Source organism: Typopeltis vanoorti, chromosome 19 (genome assembly GCF_054136105.1).
Source record: "Typopeltis vanoorti isolate ZY-2024b chromosome 19, IOZ_Tvanoo_1.0, whole genome shotgun sequence".
Taxonomy (NCBI): Eukaryota; Metazoa; Arthropoda; class Arachnida; order Uropygi; family Thelyphonidae; genus Typopeltis; species Typopeltis vanoorti.
In genome coordinates, this window is record NC_143567.1 from 89,011,328 (window position 1) to 89,029,617 (window position 18,290).

The window sequence follows — 18,290 nt, forward strand, 5'->3', positions numbered from 1 at the left end:
AGGATAAGAGGTGATGGGAGAAGACCAAGATATCCATCAAGCATAAACTTATTTCATTGGCTTACATTTGCAGTTACCTTTTAATATGTTTTAATATATTATAGGTATTAGGGTCTTAATCTAGATATATCATTTCAAAATATGCTAAACAATGTTCCAATATATCTGTTCTTCTTTCTTTTTGCTATTGCCCTTCATTTCAATTTATTTTCCTCTAGCTGTTTAACTGCCTATCCATCCTTTAAAGATAAGTTTATTTTTCTTTATCTTCTATTAGTGAATAGAAGACAGGCTAATTAATCCTGGCATTTAAAAGAACATATTATAGAAAACTGGATGGATGCAAAAGTTTACAAATGAAAACTCTACAGAGAAGTAAACTGAAAATGATAATCAATGATAATCTAATGCACAAAATAATCAGAATAAAACTCGGCCTTTCTGGACATATCTGAAGGATGGATGACCTCAGAAAGAACAAAACATTGGTTGGAAGAAGGGATAGCATAAACAGAAGAGGAAAAACCAGAAGAGAGTGGCTAGATGATGATGTGAAGAGAGTTTATAAAAGTTGTTTCACCTAACAATGGACTGAAATGGATGGCAAAAAATAGTGATAAATATCTCAGATGCTGAAAGGCAATAGACCTGTGAATAATGCAGATGAGCAGATTGAATAAGAAACGTTTAATTTTCCTGACCAAAAAAAGCTCTGGAATGACTTCTAATGGGACTATATTGATCAAGTACATATAATAAACAACTATGTTTCACCAACTAAGGCTGTTAGCATCTTAAGGGTAGATAACAGATGTAATGCACTAAAAAGTAAAAAACTGTTACAAACTATAATCAACCGATTTCAATTATATTAGACAAAAAACAGAACGCGTACAATACATGCATAGAGCGTGCATGATCTCGCTTGTTGTTATTTAGGAACGTTCTATAGTTGGCACTGCAATTCAGTTCTGATGAGTTAAGAGATCTAATAGGGGTCTTCCAGATCACGAGCAAGATTATTCCTTGGTTCCTGTTAAGGTTTTGTATACAGCAGGCAACTGCTGTAGCTTCTTTAAAAATTCGGGAGCAGAAGTCCTCCTCTATGTAAGGAATTGTGCTTCTGTCTCACTTTAAAATCACTGTGGAATTTCCCTTGTCTGTCTTTAATATGATAATGTCTTTCTTTTTCATCAAACTATACAATGTTCTTTTTTCCAGAGGAGTGATGTTTTTGTTAGGAGTTCTGGAAGATGATACTACTTTTTAATCTAATATCATTAGCTATGGGTTCTGGTAATGACGAGACTGCCGTTTTTTCTATTACAAATGATATCCACTTTAGGGACATGATCAGGTGTTATTGCAAAATTGAAATCTTTTTTTAAGTATACTGATCTCTGGTTTTGTTAATACATGATCCGATAAATTAAAAATAATTTTGTTATCTGGTAGAGAAGGTTTTGACTTAAAACGTTTTGTATAAAGATCATTGAATTGTTTTTATTTGGTTTATTTTGTTGTAAAGGCTTTATCATAGCTAATAGTGACCATATATCTTGCTCTAAAGTACTAGAGATATCGTCATAAATCTGATAACATTCCAAATCTATTTGGCTTAAAAGAAATCTGGTATATTAAAGGTATATTATATATAGTATATTTATACTAATATTAAAGGCAGATAAGGGAAATTACACAGTGATTTTAAACACCAGTGATTATGAAGATAAGATTAACAGCTTACTATCGGATACATCAACCTACCATGTCCTAGTCACAGATCCATCACTAAAGAATCACAATGACACCAACGATTTAATACGTCACATGGTGAACTGGCCTATAGACTTATAACAAAGACTGAAATCTATGCATCCACTTACATCAAGACTATATTGTGCTCCTAAAGTACACAAAAATGGAATACCACTATGCCCGATTGTAGATGGGATCAATTCGCCCACTTATCGGTTATCTAAACACCTGGCAGGCCTCCTCAAACCACGCATCCATAATTCGGATACTTATATATGAAATTTGCAACATTTCGTAGAGAAACTGAACAATATCTCAATCTCCAATACAGATCTACTCGCCAGCCTGGATGGTACGTCTCTATTCACTAACATCTTTGTGGAGGAAGTGATCAACATTTTGGGAAGTTTGCTCCCACAAGATATTACTTCTCTGTTCCGTCATTATTTAACATCAAACTTTTTCATGTGGAATAAAACCATATGTCAGCAATTGACTGGCCTTGCAATGGGTAGCCCCCTCTCTCCATCTTGTGCTGCTCTCTTTATGGAGGATTTTGAAAGTAAAATCTTATCTCTAGTAGACCCTAAACCCACAGTATGGTGGAGATACGTGGACGATATCTTTATTGTTCAGAACCACACAAAAAAGGACCTGTTAGACTTTCTAAACAAGACCAACTCTTTACATCACACAATCAAATTCACTCTAGAACTTGAAAAAGATAACCAATTACCATTTCTGGACATTTTAATTAAGAAGCTAACAAGTGGTATCAACCTCTCAGTTTACTGCAAACCTACTAATACAGGACGTTATTTATATTTCACTTCCTCCCACCACATTTCTCATAAACTTAGCATTGTACACATGCTGAAGAACCATGCCTCTCTCCTTACAACAGATCAACAAGACCTCCAGGAAGAACTATCCCTGATATCTAACAACCTTACTGTGAATGGATTTCCTCAAAGACTCGTCCACAAGATACTTTTCTCTGACCCCCCACAAAGACAACAAGATGACATACGTTATATTTCTACCATCGTCATTCCATACTTAGGGACAGTTTCGAATAAGATTGCAAGACTCCTTAGACCACACAAAATAAGAGTGACCTTTAAACCTACAGAAACGATTAGGCAATTCTTAAGATCTCCAAAAGATAGCCATCCTTTCTTCAAATATGCTGGAGTTTACAACATACCCTGCTCGTGCGGCTTGAATTACATCAGCCAGACATCAAGGAGCCTTGAAATTAAGCAAAAGAACACATTGGTGACGTCAATAATAACAGAGAAGAAAAATCGGGGTTAGCTTTTCATTTCTCAAGAACGAACCATATCATAGAGTGGGATAGAAGCACAATTTCTTACATAGAAGAGGACTTCCGCTCCCAAATTTTTAAAGAAGCCACAGCAGTTGCCTGCTGTATACAAAACCTTAACAGGAACCAAGGAATAATCTTGCCTGTGATCTGGAAGACCCCTATTAGATCTCTTAACTCACCAGAACTGAATTACAGTGCCAACTATAGAACGTTTCTAAATAACAACAAGTGGGATCATGCACGCTTTATGCACGTATTGTATGCGCTCTGTTCTTTGTCTAATATAATTGGAATCGGTTGATTATAGTTTGTAACAGTTTTTTACTTTTTAGTGCCTTACATCAGTTATGTACCCTGAAGATGCCAACAGCCTTAGTTGGTGAAACATAGTTGTTTATTATATGTACTTGATCAATATAGTCCCATTAGAAGTCATTCCAAATTGAATAAGATTTATTTTATTATCCAAACATCTTATGTATGTTCAGAAAGTAAGTAGGAGAGATTATAATTGTAAGCTCCTCTACTTTATTTATTTATAACAAATAAATAAAATAGCCATTCTGATTTTAATCAAGAACCCAACCATTTTGTTCAGAAACTATCTGATATTTCTATATCATCATCTGACATCCTTGCATGCTTAGATCTAATCTCTCTCTTTACACTAATGTATCTTTAAAATAATTACTTGGTCATATCAAATTCTACTTCTTTTGATGTCACAAAACTTATTCATGCACTGTCTCAACTCCAGTTTCTTCAAATTGAATGACCTTTTCTTACAAATAATGTATTGCCTAGCTATGAAGAGTCTCCATTACCTCCCTAACAAGACAAAACCTACTGCTACAGATCTGTTTGTGGATAACTTTGAAGCAAAACCTGCCATCTGGTAGATATGTTAACAACATATTTGTTCTTTGGAAACATATGTCTCTGAAATAACTTTCTTTATTCTCTCAATTTATCCATTCAAAAATAAAATGCATATAAGAGAATGAAGGAAAAACTATTATCCTTTCTTGATGTTCTAATCTCTGAAAAAAATGAAGATAAATTTAAAGAACAGCAGTCCCTGCTCTGTCATTTCATCCTTAATAGATATTCCAATAACACCATCCAGAATTTTTTATGTGGTTCCCGCCCTTGAAATACTTTTTTTGCAAACCTATAGTACATTCGTACTGTGGGTGGTCAAAAGTTTATTTTTTTCCCTTTTTTTTAATTAATATTTTTTGTATTTTTTATTAATTTTTTTCTACATAGTCTGGTTCTACTCTAAGACCAAACATGGAACTTTTTCAAGCCGCTTCAGACCTCCAATAAGAAGAGTGATAACTTCATACCAGGCAATAAAGTTCGCCCTCCAACTAAAGAAAATATTTATAAAATTAATAACGGAAAAACTCATGTAAAAAGATTATTTAATAGTATAATTTTTGCCTGTGTGTCACAGACATCTTCAGTACATTTTAAGCTTAAATTAAACAATAACTGACAATTCCAAAAAAGCGCCACCTAAGCAGCTAATGTAAGATAACTAAAAAGGTCAATAAAATTTCCTAATTAAAAAAAAAAAAAATTATATATACAATAAAAAGTTAGGAAAGATTAGCTGATTTATAAAGTACTATCTCCCATAAAGGGGATAGACGTAAACCATCGGATCTGTTTAAGTTTGGAGAGTGAAGTAAAGTTTCTTATGTTTCTTTATAAAGCCGTTCCATCAGGAAACAACTTTTGTGAAGGACTTTTGTCTTTTTCCAATGAACTCCATGTCTAGTGAAGATGGCATGTTCTGCAAGTCCAGACTGTTCAGGTTTAAAGTACTGAATATAAGGCTGGTGTTCTTCTAGCTGAATAGAGGCAGATCTTCCTGTTTGTCCGAAATAAGAATTTCTTCTGTATTTGAAGAGGAAGACATATTAAAACTACTCAAAGCTCTTTTGATGAAGGAATTCTTATATCCATTAGATAGAAAGGAAGCAGTAATATATTGCAGTTCTTTCTGTAAAAGATCGGCTGAAGAACAAAAGGAGTGAGTCTGATGAACCAGTGTTTTAATAGTTCCTGCCTTTAGACTGGGATGGTGATGAGATTCAGCATGGACATAATGGCCTGTATGAGTCTTCTTTCTATAGACTAAGAAATGTAGATTACCATCTGGTTGGTGAAGAATTAGAAGATCTAAAAAGGCTAACTGCTTATTTGATTCTACTTCTAGAGTAAACTGGATCCTTGGATGAAGTGCATTTAATTTAGAGAGAAACTGTTGAAGTTCATCAAAAGAGCCATTCCATATAGCAAAAATGTCATCGACATATTTGAACCAATGAGTAGGTCTTGGAGAAATGTTGTCAAAGATACGTTATTCAAAATGTTCCATAAAGAAGTTGGAGATAGCAGGAGAAAGAGGATTGTCCATTGCTGTTCCTTCAGTTTGTTGATAACTTATTTTTAAAGGAAAAATAACCAGAATGTATTACAAAATCAAATATTTTTACAATGTCTGAAGGAAATTCCTGTTGCAGTAATTCAATGCTATCAGATAAAGGAACATTTGTAAATAAAGAGACAACATTTAAACTGATCATGATATCCGAAACATCCAAAAGAAGATTTAAAATTTTATTTTTGAAATCCAAAGTATTTTTTATATACGTATCAGTTCTTCTAGTTGTGCAGTGGGACAACCTATACAGTCTACAACTGGCCTCAATGGAATGCCTGGTTTATGAACTTTCGGAAGATCATACAATCTAGGTGGACAACAGAAGGTTTTAAGTTTTTTCTTTTGATCTTCATCCCATGTATATACATTATCTATGAGAGAATTAAATTTCTTCAATTGACTCCCGGTAGGATCCGATGTAAGAGGCCTATAAGTTGAATAGCAGTGGAGTAATAGAGACATTTTTCTCTCAAATTCCTTCCTATCATGAATAACTACAGCCTTCCCTTTGTCAATTTTTGTAATAATTAAATTATTATTCTTCTTCAATAATTTCAAAGTTTTAAACTCAGAGTAAGAAAGGTTAGGACGAGGAGGCTTGGCGTTAAAAAGAATTTTCGCACATTCAAAACGTAACCTGTTGGCTGTTTTTTTGGGATAAGGATCGAATACGTCTGTCTATGTTATGAAAAAAAAAAATCCATCAGAGGCACCTTATTAGGCGCAACGGAGAAATCATGTCCTTTTGATAAAACAAAACATTCACTGTCTGTTAGTGGACGTCCGGAAACATTGATGACTACTTTATCTTTATTAATAACATTAGTACTGGATCTAGGCAGGCTGGCCAGTGATTAAAACTTACGTTTTAACTTATCACGAGAATCATTAAAGACCTTTAGGTAAGAATTCGAAGATATGCGCAATATAGTGTTAAAAGTTTCAGTCATTGAAACAGATTCTAAAAAAAAATTAAACCTTCTTCGGTTGTCCACCTAGATTGTATGGTCTTCCAAAAGTTCATAAACCAGGCAATCCATTGAGGCCAGTTGTAGATTGTATAGGTTGTCCCACTTACAAAATTTCAAAATTTTTATCAAATTTATTCACTTCTTCAACTAGAAGAACTGATACTTATATAAAAAAATACTTTGGATTTCAAAAATAAAATTTCAAATCTTCTTTTGGACGTTTCAGATATCATGATCAGTTTAGATGTTGTCTCTTTATTTACAAATGTTCCTTTATCTGAAAGCATTGAATTACTGAAACAGGAATTTCTTTCAGACATTGTAAAAATATTTGATTTTGTAATACATTCTGGTTATTTTTCCTTTAAAAATAAGTTGTATCAACAAATTGAAGGAACAGCAATGGGCAATCCTCTTTCTCCTGCTATCTCCAACTTCTTTATGGAACATTTTGAACAATGCATCTTTGACAACATTTCTCCAAGACCTACTCATTGGTTCAGATATGTCGATGACATTTTTGCTATATGGAATGGCTCTTTTGATGAACTTCGACAGTTTCTCTCTAAGTTAAATGCACGTCATCCAAGGATCCAGTTTACTCTAGAAGTAGAATCAAATAAGCAGTTAGCCTTTTTAGATCTTCTAATTCTTTGCCAACTAGGATGGTAACTTACATTTCTTAGTCTATAGAAAGAAGACTCATACAGGCCATTATGTCCATGCTGAATCTCATCACCATCCCAGTCAAAAGGCAGGAACTATTAAAACACTGGTTCATCAGACTCACTCCTTTTGTTCTTCAGCCGATCTTTTACAGAAAGAACTGCAATATATTACTGCTTCCTTTCTATCTAATGGATATAAGAATTCCTTCATCAAAAGAGCTTTGAGTAGTTTTAATATGTCTTCCTCTTCAAATACAGAAGAAATAATGCGCATTCCTATCCCTTATGTACAAGGCATCAGTGAACGTATAGCAAAAGATTTAAAACCACTGAATATTTTTGTTGCCCTTCGACCATTCAGAAAAATCTCCACCTTTCTCACTTCTCCTAAGGACAAGCTTCCATACCTTAATTTTCCAGGTGTCTACCAGATTCCTTGCTCTTGTGGATTGTCTTATTTCGGACAAACAGGAAGATCTGCCTCTATTCGGCTAGAAGAACACCAGTCTTATATTTAATACCTTAAACCTGAACAGTCTGAACTTGCCATCTTCACTAGACATAGAGTTCATTGAAAAAAGACAAGAGTCCTTCACAAAAGTCGTTTCCTAATGGAACGGCTTTATAAAGAAACATGAGAAACTTTACTTTACTCTCCAAACTTAAACAGATCCGATGGTTTATGTCTATCCCCTTTATGGGAAATAGTACTTTATAAATCAGCTAATCTTTCCCAACTTTTTATTGTATATATAATTTTTTTTTTTTTTAATTAGGAAATTTTATTGACCTTTTTAGTTATCTTACATTAGCTACTTAGGTGGAGCTTTTTTTGGAATTGTCAGTTATTGTTTAATTTAAGCTTAAAATGTACTGAAGATGTCTGTGACACACAGGTGAAAATTATACTATTAAATAATCTTTTTACGTGAGTTTTTCTGTTATTAATTTTATAATTATGTCTACTCACGGTATTCCCTTTTTAAAACTAAAGAAAATATTCATGTCTACAGCAGGATTTAAACCCACATCCTGTTGGTTGCAGAGTAGATCTGTTAATCACTTGGCCAACAACTATCTTCAATACTCTTCCTTGCTAAAACTTTAATAATCAGTAAAGAGACTGTTTCAAACCTATACATCATGAATCTTTATCTCAGGATTGTTACCGTACTCAAAAATCATGTCGTAGTTTGTTTACAAGCCTATTCCAATCTGAAGCCTCCTTAGACTTCCAAAAGACAATAACTTCTTCCTTAAATATCCAGTTGTTTACAGAAATCCCTGTTCCTGTGATCTTCTGAATATAGGTCAGACAAGCAAGAGTTTTGAAATAAGTAAGAAAGAATGAACACTTCAGGATCTTAAATGATGTCTGCAAGTCATTTATAAGATCCCTAAACATACTTTATTTAATAAAAAAACAAACTTCAGCATGTTTTGTTAACTACTACTGATGGCATTTTTGAGAAGTTGACCATATTACAAAAATATTAAAAAAAAAACTTCTGAAAGCACTAGTTATTTTTTGAAAATTATAACATCATAGCATGAATTAAAATATGAAAATCATTTGGAATATCAGGCATAAAAATGTTCAAGCATTAAGCATTGTGAATGATTATAAAATTAGCTTTTACATGTAATTAAATGTATACATTAAATGTATACTGGTCATTGTGAAAATTCAGAATGACCAATTTTCTGTGATTGTGAAAGTAGTCTAAAAGAAGTCCACCAAAAAATACTGCCCCTAGTACTGAGGAAATTGTAATTTTGACTGGACTGGAGGTCTAATTATGGCAATTTGGATTCAGAGAAAAATGAACAAAACTCAGATAATAAGAAGTGATTCTGAATAAGTGATGTGTTTGATAGCTAAAAATGTTGACAATGCAGGGAAAGTTGTCAACAATGGAGTTATTGATGACAATGAAATGACCAATGACAATGTTACTGGCACCTGCATGGTATCAGTGACAATGTTACTGATACCATGCAGGTGTCAACAACAATAATGTCAATAGCTATGCAGCTGCCAATGATGGCAACATTGCTGATAACCATGCAAGTTTCTGTGAATCAGATGACAGCGTTTTTGTTCTCTAATAATGAAAATGACAAGGAAGTTTTGCAGCCCAAAAAACAAGAAAATAAAGACTGAATGGGCCTTGAAAAAAAAAGTATATTTGTTTAGAAACAACCTGATTTTGATGCAACAAAATTGGCATCAATATTAGTGAAGAGTCAACTGAGAGTGACTACTTCAAGCTTTTTTTTTTGACAGTGAACTTGTAAAAAAAACACTGCTACTACGAGTAATAAGTATTGATTTCATCATGAAAATCACTGAGGTAAAAGAGAAATCCAAATAAAGAGAAAATAAAGAAGTGGATAAGAAGCACATTTCAGGAACTGTATTTGTTTTTTTTTGTTTGATGATACTGATAGCACATGTAAATAAAATCTACTTGTTAACCCACTCATTACTTTCAATGCCAATTTTTGGTAAAATAAAAAAAATTGCAGAATGTTTTACCCATTTAGAAACCTATATGTACTGATGAAAGTATGATTATTTGGAAGGGCATACTAAAGTTTAAGCAATTCATCTTCAGTTAGAAGTGCTTTAGAAGTTCAATGCATAAATACTGATCCTTCTAAAAGACAATGTTTTAGAATAAGTGTTTTTTTCCTTCATAACCATGAAGACAAACTATATATTAGACATTATTGTTTATACTGATTCTGCCCCAGAAGTTATAAACAATGGCTTTAGTGTCTGGTAGTGTTATAATACACTATTGGATAAAGGGCATTATTTATTTATTTTTTTAAATACTTGGCTGAAAGAACAGGTGTATATGTGATAGTTATGGCAAATTGGAAAAAAAAAAAAAAAGCCTCAGTTTTGTGGAAAAATAAAAAGAGAACACAAATCAATGATTTGTGATGAACTCTGTCTGCAAAATGGCATGACAAATGTAATGTGCTTATGTTGACTTCATTTCATAAGAATGTTATGGTCAATACAGATGATATCGACAGAGGGGCAAAAAAATTACTTACCCTGATTGTAAATTGGATTGAAAATAAGTGTCATGTAAATGAGTTTCTACAAAACCATGAGAAAATCAATAAATGGTATATAAAACTTTTTTTTCATCTGCTTGACATTTAACATTTCTGTCAATCTATTTCTGGTGAAAACTGGGAAAAAACCTCAGCAGCTAAACTTCGGGTTACAGGTATTTCACCAGCTAACTGAAGAGTACGGTAAACCAAGGAAGTCGCCTAAAGGTGGAAGAAGATCTGCACTCCTGATTCATTGACGGCAGCTCTCAAAGATGCTTTGTGTTAAAAAAATTGCACAAAATAGCCTCAAAACTGGACTGATTCCAGGTACATGTACAGAGAATGTGATTAAGGACCTCTGCAATATCCTTTGTTTTGAAATTTACTATATAGCATTGAAATAAAACATCTTGAATCTCGTAGACAGGCTTATACGTTGGTTATGCATTATTAAATCACTTAAAGAATTGAACAATGTAGATAAGAATATAAATTAAATTACACTTTAATAAATATTTCTGATATTTCGGAAATATTTCCGAATATTCTCTGAGCGGACATTAACGAAGCTATTCGTGCCTTCATAGAAGAGCTTTTGTGCACTTTAAATCACAAGCTTTGGTCAATTTTACATGACGTCTCGTGTATCGCTGCAGACAAAGAATTTGAAAAAATACAAGGCCGACAGATGAAAAAATTCGAAAAATTAAAAAAGAACTCTACCGTCAATCCAAAACTTCCTACCAACATTGTAATCAACCTTTCTTCAGTCACTCTGAAGCCTGAAGCACTCAATGCGCTTTCACGTGGCCACAACTTCGCCATTGCTCCCAGAAAAATACCTAGTGAGGATATTATGATCCAGATCGAATGCAGAATCCACCACCTTCCACATCAAATCGCCAACAGTCTAAGACTGGATGTAGCTTGTGTCCTCTCCAAAGCAAGACCACCAAAAACCAACATATCCAACAAGGAATATAAAGCTCTACAGGAAATGAGGAATAATAAAGAATTAGTTATCACCAAAGCAGACAAGGGAAATGCAACTGTAGTACTTAACCAAAAGGACTACACAGGTAAGCTTAATGCTCTTCTATTCGATTGGGCTACTTACCTCCCTGTCAAATACAATCCCACCAACTCATAAATTAGAAAACTTCACAGGTTCCTTAAGAAGGTCACTTCTTGGCCTGCAGAAATCACTAACAAATTAAAACCATTTAACTCCATACCCCCCCCCATATTTACGGACTCCCAAAAATACATAAAGAAAATGTGCCACTACGTCCCATAGTGGATGGCATTGATTCCCCCCCACATACAAATTAGCTAAACATTTGGCCAAAGAGCTCACACACTATACTGGCATCACACGTATAAAACTCAGCCCACTTCAAAGCCAGCAGAGAAAACCTTACACTCCAACATACTGACATAATGGTCAGCTTTGACGTCTCCTCCTTATTCACAAATGTCCCACTCAAGGAAATTTTAGAGCTAATCCAAGCTAAATTTTTTCCTGATATCTCAGCCCTATTTCAGTTCACAATGAACTCAGGCTATTTCATTTGGCAGAAAATTCTACAAACAAATAGAAGAGACAGCCATGGATTCACCACTCTCCCCACCCTTGGCCAATTTCTTTATGGTGACCTTTGAAGAAAAAGCCTTAGCCTCTGCCCCACAAAAACCAACCATGTGGCTTCACTACGTTGATGATGTGTTCGCTATTTGGCCACATGGCTCTGAAACACTCCTCTCCTTCATAACACACTTAAATAACCAACACCCCAGAATCAAGTTCACCCTGGAAAAAGAGGAAAACAACAGCCTCCCTTTCCTAGACACACTAGTCACCCACCAGCCTGATGGAACCTTGGTTTTCTCAGTTTATAGAAAACCCACCCATACAGGCAGATACATTCACCAACAACCCCCCCCCCCCCCCACCACAACAATATGGAGTGGTGAAAACACTATACAACAGGGCTAAACTAATCCGTTCTAACGATATGGCCCTAAACACTGAACTAAATCACATCCTCAACACTTTCTCAGCCAATGGCTACCCCCCCCCCCCCAAAAAAAAAAAAAATCCAAAAAAATATTAAACCTACAAACCACATTCCACCTACCCCCCCCCCCTCCACAACAAGGATTACTCTAAATCCATCACCATTCCCTACATCCGAGACACCTCGGAAAAAATTACCAAATTCTTAAAAAAACATGACCTGACCTCCTGTTACAGGCCATACAGAAAATTGGCACCCCTTACCCGCTCCACTAAAGACCAACCACTTCCCCTAGACCTACCTGGTGTATACCAGGTCCCTTGCAGCTGTAAACTGTCTTACTTTGGCCAAACAGGCAGGACAGCGAATATCAGAATTTCTGAACACAAGGACTACATCCGTTTTCACAAGTACAGCCATTCTGGTCTTGCAGACCATGCTCTGGATACACGCCACAGAATATGGTGGAAGAAAACTACAGTAATAAACTGTAGCAAATACAAATTTGAAAGACTATTTATGGAATTAGCCTCAGTCCTAAGAAACTCTCCAAACCTCAACAAATTTGGTTGTATGCAACTGCCCCACATTTAGGAGGCTTACATCAGCAGACCTTCAGCCCAACAGCCAAGAACGCCTACTTAACCTGCATCAGGACTTTTAGAAGAACAATAGCTTCATTCTCAGTTACTATGTTGTAGTGCCTACGTGCACATGCCTTTTTTTTTTTTTGTAAGTTCCTTTTGAAGATGGCAACGTGACGTTGCCGGAATATCGGAAATATTTATTAAAGTGTAATTTAATTTATAATCATATCTACGTTGTTCAATTCCTTAAGTGATTTAATAAATACATCTTGGAAAATATGTTTGTTTTGGCTTAATGAATGTTGATTTACTAACTGGAATACCTTGAGGTTCATTTGATCACAATTTTTAAGGGTTTGGGGGGAGGGGATAGAGGCCAACAACTTGCTCCATATGATCAACCTGCTGTTGAAAACTTTATTCATGAAGAAATATTCATGCTCTCAAGTCATCTTAAACAGGAATCAGGGCCTAATTTTACATGATATCTGGAAGTCTCTTACACCTATGTAACATATCAGACTTCCATTACACTAAGAACCATCTAAAAGCTATTCACAATAATGAACAGCTTATAGCTGATATGCCACATTACTCAGATAATCCATTCTTGTTAGGATGGATTATCCATCCTAACAAGAATGTTAAGTTGAGATCTCCTAACAATCCATAATTGTTAGGAGATCTCAGAGCTTTTCTGTACATTTCTCTAGACTGGTCAACTTTCTGAAGATGCTATCAATAACAGTCAGTAAATATACTGAAGTTTGTTTCTATTAAACAGATGAGTGAAATCCTGCTCTTTTGTTATTACTATTACTTATTTATCTTAAAATTTCCCTCCAAATACTTGATTCCAACTTTTCCGACAATTACTATAACAATATGGAAAATGGATGCATGCAGAAGAATGCATTAGTTCTGATCAGTGCCTTGTTCTGATTGTTATCATTCTAACAGTTAACCTGAAATATGATTTAATTTGTAATTATGTTTCACAACCTGAGGTTATGAAATAAGTTTGTGTAAATTACCTTGATGTTCATATAGTTCAATATCTGTCAATTTTAATGAAGAAAAAAATGGCTATTACACCCAGTTTTACCTTATTCAATATTAGTTGTTTTTTTTTTTTTTTCAAATACTATTTTTATTTTGCCATCCTATACATTTATTTTTTTTTTTTTATTAATTTTTTTTATTTATATTTCTAAACTTTTGCATGCTGCCAACATATGATTTTGTTCAGATTATTTCATTCTTTGTAGTGTGGTACATTACCTTCACTGTTATTCGTAATCAATATGAATCACATCACAAAGGAAAGTGGTGGTAATAAATATGATATTCAAATTGGAGAAATTAAGCTTAGTTCTCTATGTATGTAGATTACCCTATTAAACAAATCTGCTGAAAGACTTCAATAATCTTTAGCCAATTTTGCTGTAAAACTTGGTATGAAAATCACCAATAAAAAGACTAAGAAAATAGGCAGAAAAATGAAAACAATTACAATTAGCAATAGTTAATTAATCTATAGAATGGTATACACATTTTAACTATTCAGGTGATGCAGGCACACTAATTGAAGACAGAAAATTTCCAAAATAACATAATACAGGTAACCCTCACATAATGTGGTACTTATACAACGTGGTCTACAAATTGTAGCATCCTTTGTTGAATGCAGTACTTATACAACACGGTTTCGATATAAGAAGATCTACAAACTACAGTAATCCTTTATCTTTTCATATATTTTTCAACGCGTGACTTAAAAATCAAATTTTATCTTCGTTAAATTTGTGTCTGCCCGTATCACGCATGTAGTTATAAGTAGCGATATATTAGGGGAAATACCCTTTAGCACACATGTACGTCAATTGTTTACCATATAAAGTGCTTATTGTTGTCTTCATTTTCTGCCAGGAAAGTGCATTAAAAATCATAAGTGTGTTAATCTAAGCTAAGCACTTTATTTTTTGGTGAGTTACATACAATATGTAATGCTTTTTTTTGGGTAAAAAATTTATTTTTATAGTAATGGCCACTCAGAGCGCTTTTGCGATATTGTTGAAAACAAAATTAGTGAATTAATTGATGGGGAAATAGATTTAAATGAGAAGCTGGTACAATTAATAGATGACGTTGAACCAAACAACAGGGAAAGTTCTGCCAAAGTTTCTGATTGTGATGAATCTGTGAAAGAATTTAGTTTAAAGAAATCAGCAGAAGGATTGAACTTGGAGAAAATTATTTTATGGATAATGATCTCTCAATGGAGCTCTCCGGAAAATTCATGAGACAATTGGATATTTGTTTAGCTCAGTATCATGAGCTTAATAAAAAAAATTGCAGCATAGTGGAAAGCAAGGTCTTATTACTGACTTCTTGATAACTAATTCAGCTTAAATATGCAATGAGAATTATACAAATGGTGTCCGAGAGATTTAAAGTGATGACGACGTCCGGCCACTTGTAAATAAAGAACATCTACAAAATGTTAGTTTTGAAGAGTGATGACGATTAAAACATACACTTTATTTTATTTTGCCTAACACATTTATGCATTATATGCAATGAAGCTTACGTACAATTTATAATTTTTTATAATTTTATACTATGTATTTGTTTCAAAGTTCATATGTTTTCTTAACTTACATGAATTACCTGAATTAAATAAAAATATACTTTTGTTGGATACGTAATTGTTTATATAATCTTTAAATAAAAAGATTTCAGAACCTAACCTACTTTTTTTTGTGTGATCTGAGTCTCACATAACGTGATTTATATAATGCAGCATTTCTATGGAACCTAACATCCACACTATATGAGAATGTTAGGTTACTAAAATAACACTGTACTTTGCCAGTGTTATTTTACTCTTCTCTGGTGTCAAAACAGAACAGATAATAATAAAAAAAAAATTCTAAGTGAAAAGTCAAATGAGTCTATATATATATATGAAGCAAGAGGAAAATTAAAGTCAGAACTGGCAATACACAAGACCACAGTGTTCAAACAAATTTTAATATAAACAGATGAAAGAAGGGTAAAAAAGAAAACATTGACTGGAGACTGCAACTATGAGTTTGAGAAAAATCAGAAGGTCAAACAGATAGCATTAATGGCAGAACAATATCATCATCAAATTCCTGATATGTACCCTCAAGGGGTACAGGATATGATAGTACTGCATGAAAAACTTACACCATTACTAACTTCCTATCTACAACTTTCCTCCAAATCAATCTGTTACCTGTCAATACTTCATCATTATCAGATCTTATATTTCTGTCTTCTAAGGCACTTTTTACTGTATCAATCCACCTATATCTTGGTCTTCCTCTGGATCTTTTTCCTGCCAACCAAGCAAAGAACTCTTGTTTTGGTAATCTTCCATCTCCCATTCTGTTTAAGTGACCATTCTACCTGAGATTAGCTCTGCTAACACATTCCTGGATGCTAACAATATTAAGTTCTTTCCTAATATACTCGTTTTTTATATGATATTGCCATTGATGCCATCTGTTCACGCCCCTAATCTTTCTCAGGACTCATATCTGTGGTCTCTAGTCTTTGGTCAAGTGTTTTATTTCTAACCCAGCTCTCAGATCCATAAGTTAAAATTGGTTTGAACACTGTCGTGTTCAAACCAATTTGTCAAACCAATTAGCTGTATACAGCTAATTTAGTGTTTTGATTAATTTCTCTCTTATTCCATATAAATTTATTCAGTTGAGTTCCTACCATACCAGCTTTCATGATTCTGTTGACTATTTCTATATTTAATTTACCATCTTCACTAAAAATCGTGCCTAAGTAGCTGAAATGTTTTACTTGTTCTATAGGTTCTCCATTCACAATGCAGTTGATATTTTCGATGCTTTTGCTTATTTTCATTGTCTTTGTCATGTTATTGCTGACCTTCATACCAAATCTATTACAAGAGTTATTCAAATCAGTCAGAGAATCTTGCAGACTTATAACAGATTTATTAAGAAGTATATCATCATCTGCATAGAGTAAAGAGCCGAGATTAACATCTCCAATTTTGATACAGGCTTAATACCACTTTCCTTCATAATGTGATCCATATAGATAATAAATAACAGAGGGGATAACGTACATCCTTGTCTGACATGCAGATTTAACATTAAACTATCTTCTTGTACTTCCTTCAATTCTAACTGCTGACTTACAACTCAGCAAGCCAGCCTGGCCGAGTGGTTAACCAAGTGTCTGCAAAAGGAGATGTGCTTTGCATTATGGGAGATACTAAGACAAGAAGAGATGAGAGCTTGGTCCATCTTTGCTACGAGTTGCCAACAAATGTACCACCTTGACTCAGTCCTGAAGGTATTTTCAGGCGCAAAGTTTGTTTGCCTACACTTGGATAAAGGATTAAACTAAATTTATTATTATCTGTCATGTTGTACCACCATTTTATATTTTGGTTTAAACCAATAAGAATACATTTCTGTTGGCTAAATCCCAAATTGCCAGACCATCCTTGTTCGTTCAGTATTCAGGTAACCTACCAGGGTGCACCACAAGAAGGTAAGGATTGGACATTAGGTCAGAAGCCCTGGTCGGTTCTCCACATTCCTTTAAAGGATATGTGGATTTCTCCTCTCAGTTATTCAGCTTTGACCCTTAAGCACTCCCAGAAGAATATTAAAAATGAAAATATAAAAGAACATGACATTAATATTCAGGAATATATAAGGTGAGGTAATCTAGAATGATATGGCCATTTAAAAAGAATGGAAGATGAAAGATTAGCAAAGTAAACATATGAGGCAACAATGAAAGAAAAAAAATCTGGAGGAAGACAAAAGATACAGGTGAGCTGATATAATTAGGAGTGCTTTAGACAGTCAATGCATAAACAATGATCAAATGAGAGAGAAAAATAATAAATCACTTAACCCTTTAACGTACCAATTAAAAATCAGAAAGCGGTCGTTTTTCTGCCAATTTTTTGGGTGAGTTTTGGGCAAGGGCGATTTGCTGGATCAAATTCATCATTATTTGAAAAATAATGATGAATTTTTATTTGAAAAATGATTTTAATTCATCATTATTTGAAAAATAATGATGAATTTGTGCAAACGCAAATGAAATAGCCGATACATGCCGTTGGCAACTTTTCTTGGCTGAAAGGAAATAGGCACAAGATTGTCTAGAGTCTATATTTGGTTGTATTTATATGTGAAACCAAAATTCAAAATCAATTTTGGAGCAATAAACAAAAGACGTGTCAGAGACGTCTTTGTATGTTAGGGGTTAAATAAAAAGTAGATCATGAAATATTTACTTTTGTTAGACTTTCACAATATCAGGTTCACTCCCCATGACAGTATTATACTAGAAAACGAAATCTATGTGTTGTCCTGAGAACATATCCTAACCACTATAGTAC

At 33.9% G+C, this 18,290-nt stretch overlaps 1 protein-coding gene across 2 annotated transcripts in view; it reads right to left on the minus strand.

Annotated features, from left to right (window-relative positions):
* The window catches only part of LOC150096321 (DNA polymerase beta-like), a 219,894-nt gene that overhangs the window by 132,527 nt on the left and 69,077 nt on the right, over window positions 1–18,290 (minus strand). The window lies entirely within an intron of this gene.